Below are 11,786 nucleotides of genomic sequence, written 5' to 3'. Positions count from 1 at the left end.
GAGTAGGCGTAATCCCAATATCAGAGCTTCATATTCAACAACATTATTAGTGGCATGGAAATTTAATTTTGCTGCGTATCGCAATTTTATGTATTGGGGACCCTTGATCACAATGCCTGCACCAGCTCCATCCGCTGAGGAGGCTCCATCGGTGTACATTGACCATTCCTCTATCGGAGGCTTGGGATGATCTATCCCTTCGTCAGTGAATTCATTCACGAAGTCCGCCAGGACCTGACTCTTTACAGATGACCTGCTTTCATACCTCACATCGAATTCGCCCAGGCGAATTGCCCATTCCATCAACCTTCCCGAAGTGTCTGGTTTCTGCAACACCTTTCTCATTGGTATATTTGTTCGAACCACTACAGTATGCGCCTGAAAATATGGCCTAAGGCGGATTGCCGTGGTTACAACAGCCAAGGCCATTTTATCAAGCTTTGAATACCTGGTTTCGGCGTCTTTCAAAACCTTGCTCACGTAGTAAATCGGAAACTGCTGACCATCCTCTTCTCGTATCATGATCGTGCATACGGCTTTGTCCGTAACCGCTTGATTCCTTCGAATGCTCTTTCACAATCCTCATTCCACTCGAATGCCTTTTGCTTCTTGATGACTTCGTAAAAGGGCTGGCATCTGCGAGCTGAACAAGAGATAAACCTGCCCAAGGCTATGATACGCCCGTTAAGGCATTGTACTTCTCTGATATTCCGCGGTGCTTGCATTTCCAGAACCGCCTTAACTTTGTCAGGATTTGGGCTAACTCCTTTTTCGCTGATCATGAACCCTAAGAATTTTCCATATGTTGCCCCGAAAGTGCACTTCTCTGGGTTCAACTTAATGTTGTGGCGTCGGAGTACGTCTAGTACCTCCTTTATATCCTCTGCATGCTTTTCTACGGTCGTACTTTTGATGATCATATCATCTACATAGACAGAATAATTACCCCTTTTACTATCTGCGAATATCTTGTTCATCATCCTCTGATAAGTTGCACCTGCGTTCTTAAGCCCGAAGGGCATAACTTTGAAACAATAAGTGGCTTGGTGTGTTACGAACGAGGTCTTGATTCTATCTGAGGGCTCCATAGGGATCTGATGATAACTTGACTTCACATCAGTAAAGGAGTACATTGCGTGACCGGCAGTTCCATCTACGAACATGTCAATACATGGCAAAGGATAGTTGTCCTTGGGGCAAGCTTTATTGAGATCTGTAAAGTCAATGCACATACGGTAAGATCCGCCAGCTTTTTTCGCCAACCACTGAGTGTAAAGCACCTCCTCAATGGCATCCGCCTTCTGGAGCTTGGCGATCTCTTCCTCAATCACCTTCTGCCTTTCCGGGCCATGATTTCTCCATTTCTGAGCCACAGGAACTGCATCCTTATCAATGTTGAGCTTGTGAGTGATTACGTCTAGGCTGATTCCGGGGAGAATTTCATCCTTCCATGCGAAAACATCCTCCGCCTCACAGAGCACTTTGGTGATTGCATCTTTAATCTCGCCTTTGAGCCCCTTAGCCATTCGCACCTGCTTTCCATCCGCCATAAGGTACATTTCGGTCTCGCCCAAGGCCATTGTGACGCGCTCCTCCTCATCTTCCTCCTTAGATTGGGGGCGAATCATTAGTGATGCCGAATACGTCTCTTGGGCCACCTTTTGGCTACCTTTGATCATTACACCTCCCTTGGCCGTGGGAATGTATAGTGTTAAGTGGCGAATGGAGATAAGAGCTGCAACTTCAGAGATAAAAGGTCGTCCGAGGATGATATTGTAAGCTAACTGACCATCCAAGACCGAAAACTCTAAATCTCCCCTCCAAACTTGATCATCGTCTGTAAGCTCACAGTCCAAAGTAACCTGGCCTTTTGTTTGAATAGTATGTCCTCTTACTCCCAAGATATCGACCACGGTTGGCTCTACTTGAACAGGATCAACCCTGAGTTTGGCGAAAGCTCCTCGGGTAATGACATTGCATGAACTTCCAGTATCAATCATTATCTTTTTCATCTCCCAGCCTTCAACCATCATAGTGACGACCAGTGCATCCGCATGAGGTGGTATCTCAGGACCTGCATCTAAAAAGGGGCGATTTAATGACGTCCTGTCAAGGGCGGTAGTCCTTGCCTTTTTCAACGTTGGCTGGTACCCAGGTCCGCCTGCTATGACATTGATGGTACCCTTTCCTTTCTTCTTTGGGTCCTCCTTGGATCTGTCACCATCTCCTCTCTTGCCTTCCGTTTGGATGAACCGATCCAATTTGCCCATTTCTATGAGACGCTCAATTTCTCGAGCTAACTCCCAGTATGCATCAGTGTCATGGCCATTTTTCCTGTGATACTTACAATAGTTTTTAGGATTTTTACCATTATTGGTATACTCTCCTCCCTTTGGTTCGGGGTATGAAATGCTCCGCTTGTGCTGGCTGTTCTCGATCCACATAAGAACTTCACTCTTAGAAGCATTGAGAGGTGTGAAGGAGGTGACAAACGTTGATTTATTCCTAGAATCTCTTCGCTTGTTTCGGGAGGAAGAATCCTGACGCTTGTCTTTGTCCCGATCTCGAGGACGAGATTCGCCCCTGTCCCTTTTTGGCGATGATGGTGAACCTCGGCGAATGTCGTCCACCTCTATAAAGTCTTTACAACACTCCATCAGCTCCGCCATGCTGGTGGGTTTCTTTCGGATGAGATCTTCCTGCAAACTCTTGCAGGTAGTGTTTCTTACGAAACATTCCACAGCTACGGAGATATCCACGTCAACGATTTGTATGCACAATTGGTTGAAAGTGTCCACATACTCCCGAAGGGGTTCATTCGCCTTCTGCTTTAACTCAAAAAGCTTTCCAGATTTCACCACTGCAGGAATACAACCGGCGAATTTAGCACAAAATTCCATGCTCAATTGATCGAAGCTGTTTATCGAGCCCGGAGGTAGAGATTGAAACCACAAATAGGCTGGGCCCCCCAGCGTGGTAACAAACATTTTGCAGAGCACGGGCTTAGTGGCTCGGTTGAGTCTGGCCAGTATTCGATACTTTCGAACGTGAGCTTCTGGATTATCTTTGCCTGTGTATATTGCGAGATTGGGAATCTTAAAAGCTCTTTCTGTCTCCTCCGCCTCAATCCAAGCTGCAAAAGGCGAATCTCTATTGGCAAACGGGTTGTGCCTGGCATTTTCTTCATTCATACAGAGCACCAGGGCCCTTACTCTATCATCAAAATTTTCCGGATCCGCCCTGGGACGGCCTCTTCGTGGCGACCTGCTGGGAGAAGAAGAAGAAGAAGAACTCAAATCAGACGATGGATCTGATGGCGAACGCCTTCCTCCATTACCACGTCCACTTCCTCCTCCGCCTCCTCCTCCACCACCACCTCCTCCTCCGTTTCCTCCACCTGGGGGAGTCGGACCGTTTCCTCCCCCCTGGCCTCCTGACGGGATATACCCAACAGTTCCTGAAGGCGGCGGCGGTGGTGGTCCACTTGCATGGGGTGTCTTTTCTGGCCTTTTACTTCGCCTATGGCCAATAGATGGGGGCGATCTGCCACGTCGGGAGGATCTCGCTCGTCGGGGCGAAGGTGACCTTGTCCGCCTGCCTTTCTCTTTTCTACGCTTTTTGTGAATTGGCCCTTTAGATCCGCCAAGGGATAAATTCGTCCGTGGACGCCTGGGTATATTGGGCCCTCCAAAATTCAACCCCGGGCCCCCTGATCCTCCTGGAAGGGTCGTATCGTTTCTTTGACTTCCTTCACCAAGGAATAACTCCCGATTAATTGGTCGCTCGCCACCTAATGTCGTGGCAGTTAACATGGAATCCGTGTTGTGAGCTTGAAGGAACGAAGAGCTATGGGCACCCGGTCCAAGGCCAAAGTTTAACAAAGGCAAAGATGAAACGGTCGAAGTACACGTCGTGCTCCAACGCGGAGGAAGAGTCATGTATGTTCGAAGGCGATTTCCTATCTCAAGTCCATATCGCGCCTCAATATCTTGAGCACACATATTGATAAAAGCTGTTGTAGGCATGTTACTGTCGACATGTGTTGTAGGAGCAGTTGTATCGGTGTGACCAGCACTGGATGGTGTAACTAACGGCGTTTCAATCCCTGAGGAGGGATTTTGACCTCCGTTGGTCATTGCGTTTTTAGCGTGAACGAAAAACCCTTTGCTTGATTAAGGTTTCCACCTTCACTGCACCAATGATAACTTGAGGAAAAATCCTTGACCGGAGCCCTTCCCTGTGAGGCGCCGTTGGGATCGGCCGGGGACACTCCGATGCCAAAGTCAGTAAGATGGATCAAGGAAACCAACGGAATTGACAAGAATTGTGAGAATGTGTACCTTGATAGCCTAGGGGATCGGGCTATATATAGCTGGGAAGTTGTAACCTTCAGGTAACTAGAAAGTCTCCATTAATGCTTCATTAATGGCAGTTACAGGTTATTCTTAACCTGGCGGTTTAGCTAATTAATAGCTCATTAATGATCTTTTATGGCCGAGTCGGCGACCAGCCATTATAGAGGCAAATGGAGAGATTCGCCTTATAGGTCCGCCAACGGATCTCCTGGAGCTGATCCGTGGAGATCCGCCAGCCAGCTTCCCTTTGGGGATCACTACATGGCGTACTTTGAGGTGAATATCCCTTTTGGTCCTCAGGATAATATCTCAATGTTATCATACCTAAACACCAGTTGCTGAGCGTCTTCTATCACGGTTTGACGCCCACTAGCCGAGCTACTTTGGACTCCGCTGTAGGTGGAGATTTGTTTAGGAAGACTGCAATAGAGGCATATGAGATGATCAACGAGCTGGAAAGGAAGAGTGTGCAGTGGCAAGAGGAGAAACTTGCTGGGCCCTCAAGGTAGAGGGTATTTTCTATGTAGGATCAAGACCAGAACCTGGTTGTTACGGAGCTGAGCAAGAAGATGGACGTCGTGTTGGCAAAATTCAGCCAACCTCCAACTTGAAAGAAAATAGGCTAACGTTTGGCAGCGGAAATATAAAATTTTTTACCTATTTCCACTAACCCAAGATCCATTAATCGTTATTTCATATAAAGAGGGATAGAAAGAAATACCTTTTAGAAGTTCTATCTACCGTTGCAAACGAAGTGCCCACAACTCTTACTTCGAGTTCCCAAGCACAAAACAAAACAATTGAAGATCAAGTTAGAATCAACCGTATATAACAACCAAAATAGATTGTCTCTAATTAATCAACACAAGATCAAGGATAAAGAGAAAAGAGATGTAATTAATTGAACGGAAGGAAACAGTGGATAATCTCGTCCTTATGGTGTGGGTCGAAAATTCTCTCTCCCAGTTTGCTCTGTGTATTTCGAAAATCATAGATAGGGGGTATTTATATTCTCTTGTATCTAAAACCTAGTTAGATAGAATTAGGTTACTGAATAAGAATTTAATTCGGAATATAATTCTTATTTATTATCTATAATTATATCTTAAATATAAAGATAATAATATTAACCTTATAGGATAATAATAGGAGCAATTTAATCTAATTAAAACTCCTAACTTATTTATCCTTTAATTAATTTAATTCACAATTATAATCTAATTAGAATTGTTTAAAATCAAATTAAATGTTTATGTATTTTATATACATAAAATCGCCCCACCCCATGTACTGGGCCTTAGCGGACTCAGTTGGGCTTCCATCAATTAATTAACATCCGTTTCTCTTTTGGATTCCAAGTCTTATGTGTGACCCATTAGGTTCTTATTGCTTCTAGCCGTATGCAACTATTAAATTAATTTTCACAGAATTATATTTAATCTTTGCATAACGGAATGAGTACGTAATATGTGATTGGCAAATCCGAAACATTCCCCCAGAGCTATAAGAAGACAGGTTGATTCTATCGTTGACCTTTCCGTATTAGTTACAGTATAATTCGATCTTTTATCAACAACATCCTTGAACTGAATCTTATGACTATGGATAATGTCAAGTCACATATAGTGAGACGTTCGTTTTACTTGTACAGGCCGAGTCAACTCCAATTAGATAGGTTAAGTGAAATCTGTATTTCAAGTCTTAAGTTATCACCTTGCAAGGATTTAGAGTCAAGTCTTCCACAAGCGATCCATGGATGTATCTCCCATTTATCGGGAGTGATAAATGCTCAATCCAATGTATAACTATCATGCAATTACTTCCTGTGATACCCAACGTCTGCCGTGTTGGGGTTTAGTGTCCTATAGACAATTGTTCTAGGATAAACTCAATATAAATGAAGTGTTCTTTATATCGTTTGTTTTAATGAGATATGGTTTCATAACTGTATAAAGGCAATCCCTTTTAAAGAACTAAATAAAGTCTAATAAAAGGAAATCCATAAGTTTGTTTAAAGTGATTATAAAGTGTTCATACAAGCATGAAGTGAGACGAAACTTTATAATAAACTAATAAACTTAAAACCACCCCAAGTCAAGTAATATGTTTAGGATTGACATATCACTGTTGAGACTTGCATGTAACAGTGTCTTCTATCCCCGACAGAAAGCTGATCTCACAAGCTTCATATATACAGATATCTGGACAGTTACGTGGATCCAATGAAAAGGAGTTCATTAGGATTGGGGACCCGAATTGAGATAACAGGATGGGTAGATTCATCCTTGTCACTTGTTCATCTCATTGGTATTAATAGGTGTAAGTAATCCTCAGACTCAAAGGAATGTTAATTGGTCATTCTGGATTACGGAATGTGATGCTTTGATCCTGTTGTAACACGATCCTTAACAGAGATGACTCTGGGGTGTGAACGGCAGACATTGGGTATCACAGGAAGTAATTGCAGGATAATTATACATTGGATTCAGCATTTATCACTCCCGATAAATGGGAGATACATCCATGGATCGCTTGTGGAAGACTCGACTCTAAATCCTTGCAAGGTGATAGCTTAAGACTTGAAATACAGATTTCACTTAACCTATCTAATTGGAGTTGACTCGGTCTGTACAAGTAAAACGAACGTCTCGATATATGTGACTTGACATTATCCATAGTCATAAGATTCAGTTCAAGGATGTAGCTGATAAAGGATTGAATTATACCGTAACTAATACAGAAAGGTCAACGACAGAATCAACCTGTCTTCTTATAGCTCTAGGGGAATGTTCGGATTTGCTAATCACATTTCGCGTACTCATTCCGTTATGTAAAGATTAAATATAATTCTGTGAAAATTAATTTAATAGTTACATACGGCTAGAAGCAATAAGAACCTAATGGGTCACACATAAGACTTGGAGCCCAAAAGAGAAACAGATGTTAATTAATTGATGGAAGCCCAACTGAGCCCAATAGGGCCCAGTAACTAAATGGGGGGGCGAAATTTATGTATTAAATACATAAATAATTAATTTGATTTTATCAATCCTAATTAGATTAGGATTGTGAATTAAATTGATAAAAGGATAATTAAATTCGGAGTTTTAATGAGATTAAAATTACTCCTATTATTATCAAATAAGGTTATTATTATTATCTTTATATTTAGATATATTAATAGATAATAATTAAGAATTCTATTCCGAATTAAATTCTTATTAAGTAACCTAATTCTATCTAACTAGGGTTTAGATACAAGAGAATATAAATACCCCCCCTCATTGTGATTTTCGAAATACACAAGAAATCCAGGAGAGAGAATTTTTGACCCCCTAGCCGAGGACGAGATATTCACCGCTTCCTACCGATTCAATTGATTTTCATCTCTTTCTTTTATTCCTTGATCTTGTGTTGATTTGTTAGAGGCAATCTATTATTGATTGCTTTTCATACGGTTGATATCTAACTTGATTTGGGTTGTGTTTTGTCTTGTGCTTGGGAACTCGGAGTAAGAGTTGTGGGCACTTCGATTGCAACGGTAGATAGATCTTCATTAAGGTATTTCCTTCTATCCCTCTTTATATGAAATAACGATTAACGGATCTTAGGTTAATGGAAAAAGGTTAAAATTTTTATATTTCCGCTGCTATACGTTAGCCTTTAATTCCATCATACCGTTCACACCCCAGAGTCATCTCTGTTATCGATCGTGTTACAACAGGATCAAAGCGTCACATTCCGTAATCCAGAATTACTAATTAACATTCCTTTGAGTCCGAGGATTACTTATACCTATTAATACCAATGAGATGAACAGGTGACAAAGATGAATCTACCCATCCTGTTATCTCAAGTCGGGTCCCCAATCCTAATGAACTCCTTTTCATTGGATCCACGTAACTGTCCAGATATCTGTATATATGAAGCTTGTGAGATCAGCTTTCTGTCTCGACAGAAGACATTGTTACATGCAAGTCTCAGCAGTGATATGTCAATCCTAAACATATTACTTGACTTGGGGTGGTTTTAAGTTTATTAGTTTATTATAAAGTTTCGTCTCACTTCATGCTTGTATGAACACTTTATAATCACTTTAAACAAACTTACGGATTTCCTTTTATTAGACTTTATTTAGTTCGAAAAAGGGATTGTCTTTATATAGTTATGAAAACATATCTCATTAAAACAAATGATATAAAGAACACTTCATTTACATTAAGTTTGTATCCTAGAACAATTGTCTATAGGACACTAAACCCCAACATACTCCCACTTGGACTAAAGCCAATTGTTTCTACAACTTATCCCAGTAAAAGTTAGATGACGATCATGTACTTTCTGGGTTAAGGGCTTTGTTAACGGATCTGCAACGTTGTCCTTAGTAGGTACTCTTTCTATTCTCACATCTCCTCTTGCCACAATTTCTCTTACAATGTGGTATCGCTTCAGGTAATGCTTGGATGCATTATGAGACCGTGGTTCCTTTGCTTGTGTAATGGCTCCATTGTTATCACAGTACAGTGTAATGGGATTTACAATGCCAGGCACCACACCAAGTTCAGTAATGAACTTCTTAATCCAAACCGCTTCCTTTACTGCTTCCGCAGCAGCGATATACTCTGACTCGGTCGTAGAGAAAGCTACGCTTCCTTGCTTGGAACTCTTCCAATTGACCGCGCCCCCATTCAAGATAAACAGGTATCCTGATTGGGATTTAAAATCGTTCTCATCTGTGAGATGACTGGCATCTGAAAATCCTTCTATTTTCAGATCCCCTTCGCCGTACACTAGGAACATGTCTTTAGTCCTTCTCAAGTACTTAAGAATGTTCTTGACGGCATTCCAGTGCTCGTCTTCTGGATTACCTTGGTAACGACTCGTTATACTTAACGTGAACGCTACGTCAGGTCTAGTGCAAAGCATAGCATACATAATCGAACCGATTGCACTGGCATACGGAACTACAGCCATGCGCTTCTTATCATATTCGGTTTTAGGACATTGATGATTGCTTAACTTTACTCCATGTATCATGGGTAAGTTACCTCGTTTCGATTCAAGCATGCTAACCGCTTTAGCACCTTTTTGATGTATGTAGCCTGTGAAAGACCAAGCAGTCTTCTCAATCTATCTCTGTAGATCTTTATACCAAGTATCTTCACTAAGGTCTTTCATGGAGAAGTTACCAGATAACCATACTTTTACCGACTTTAGTAGAGTTATGTCATTTCCCATTAATAATATATCGTCCATATATAATATCAGAAATGCAACTGAGCTCCCACTTGCTTTCTTGTAAATGCAAGCTTCTTCGCAATTTTGTTCGAAACCAAATTGTTTTCTGGTTTCCTCAAAACGCTTGTTCCACCTTCTTGATGCTTGCTTGAGTCCATAAATGGATCTCTGAAGTTTGCAAATCTTGTTTGCATCCTTTGATATGAAACCTTCAGGTTGCATCATATATACATCCTCAAGCAGGTTTCCGTTTAGGAAAGCTATTTTCACATCCATTTGCCAAATCTCGCAATCGTAGTGAGCGGCAATAGCAAGCATTATTCTGATTGATTTGGACATAGCCATATGAGAGAAAGTTTCGTCATAATCAATTCCTTATTTCTGACGATATCCTTTCGCTACTAACCTACCTTTGTAGGTGCTAATCTTTCCATCTATGTCAGTCTTCTTTTTGAAGATCCACCTGCACCCAATGGGTTTTATCCCTTCGGGTGGATCAACCAAAGTCCACACTTGGTTGGTGTACATGGAATCCATCTCAGAATCCATGGCTTCGAGCCATGCTTTAGAATCTGGACTGTTAAGAGCCTCTTCGTAGTTTTCGGGTTCGTCATCTAACACGGGAACCTCATCATCATCTCCCATTACAAAACCATATCTAATTTGGAGTTCACGAACTCTTTGTGATCTACGAATGGGTGGCACTTGAGTCTCATCTAATGGGACTGCTTCGGGTTCCTCAACCGCCTCTGTTGTTTCAGTCGGTGTTTCTTGTTCTTGAACTTCATCAAGTTCAATCATGCTTCCCTTTTCTGTTTCTTCGAGAAACTCTTTCTCTAAGAAGGTTGCGTGCTTGGATACTATTACTTTCTGATCATCTGGATGATAGAAGTAATACCCCACAGTTTCCTTAGGGTATCCAATGAAGAAACACTTATCAGATTTAGAATCTAGTTTGTCTGACGCAATGCGTTTGACAAATGCTGAACAACCCCATACTCTCATGAATGAGAACACGGGTTTCCTACCAACGAACAATTCATATGGTGTGGAACTAGCGGATTTAGTTGGTGCTCGATTTAGGGTGAAGAGCGCAGTTTCTAAGGCATAGCCCTAGAATGTCTTTGGAAGTAATGCTATGCTCATCATGGATCGTACCATATCTAGTAAGGTACGGTTCCTCCTCTCGGATACACCATTGTGTTGTGGTGTAAATGGAGGTGTCCACTGTGAGCATATCCCACATTCAGTTAGATAATTCAGAAAATCATCTGAAAGATATTCGCCACCTCGATCGGATCGAAGTGTCTTTATTTTCTTTCCTAATTGATTTTCTACTTCATTCTTGAAGCATTTGAATTTCTCAAAAGCTTCGGACTTGTGCTTCATCAAGTAGATATAACCATATCGGGTATGGTCGTCTATGAAGCTTATGAAGTATCTGAATCCTCCTCTTGCTTGGACTGACATAGCACTGCATACATCAGAATGTATTAATCCTAGAGTGTCTGATACACGCTCACCTTTATTGCTAAAGGGTGTCTTTGTCATTTTACCTTTTAAACATGCTTCGCATGTTTCCAATGATTCAGGATCAATTGAATTTATAAGCCCATCTTGATGTAGCTTAAGCATGCGTCTTTTGTTTATATGGCCTAAACGACAATGCCACAAGTAAGTTGAATTATCTAGCTTATGTCTTTTGGTATCAATTGCGAAAACAGAAATTTTGTCATCTAGCACATAAATCCCATTTTGTGATATTCCTGAAAAATAGAAAATCCCATCTCTATAAAAATCGCAATGTTTGTCTTTTATTGAAATATAAAAACCGTCGTCAACAAGACGGCTAATAGAAATAATGTTACAAGACATTTCTGGAACATACAAACAGTTCCCTAATTCTATTACAAGCCCAGAGGGCAAACTTAAAGCATAATCTCCAATGGCGAGGGCGGCAACTCTTGCTCCATTTCCTACTCGCTAGTTTATGCTTCCTTTCTTCAATTCCTTAGTCTGTCTGAGTCCCTGAATATTCATACAAAAATGAGATCCACATTCGGTATCTAATACCCAAGATTCAGACTGTGAAATTGTATTTATTTCAATATAAAACATACCAGATGTTGAAGTCCCGGCTTCTCCCTTCTTGAGGGTAGCCAGGTACACCAAACAGTTTCTTTTCCAATGCCC

This window comes from Euphorbia lathyris, chromosome 8, assembly GCF_963576675.1.
Source record: "Euphorbia lathyris chromosome 8, ddEupLath1.1, whole genome shotgun sequence".
Classification (NCBI taxonomy): Eukaryota; Viridiplantae; Streptophyta; class Magnoliopsida; order Malpighiales; family Euphorbiaceae; genus Euphorbia; species Euphorbia lathyris.
This window is presented reverse-complemented; position numbering follows the sequence as displayed.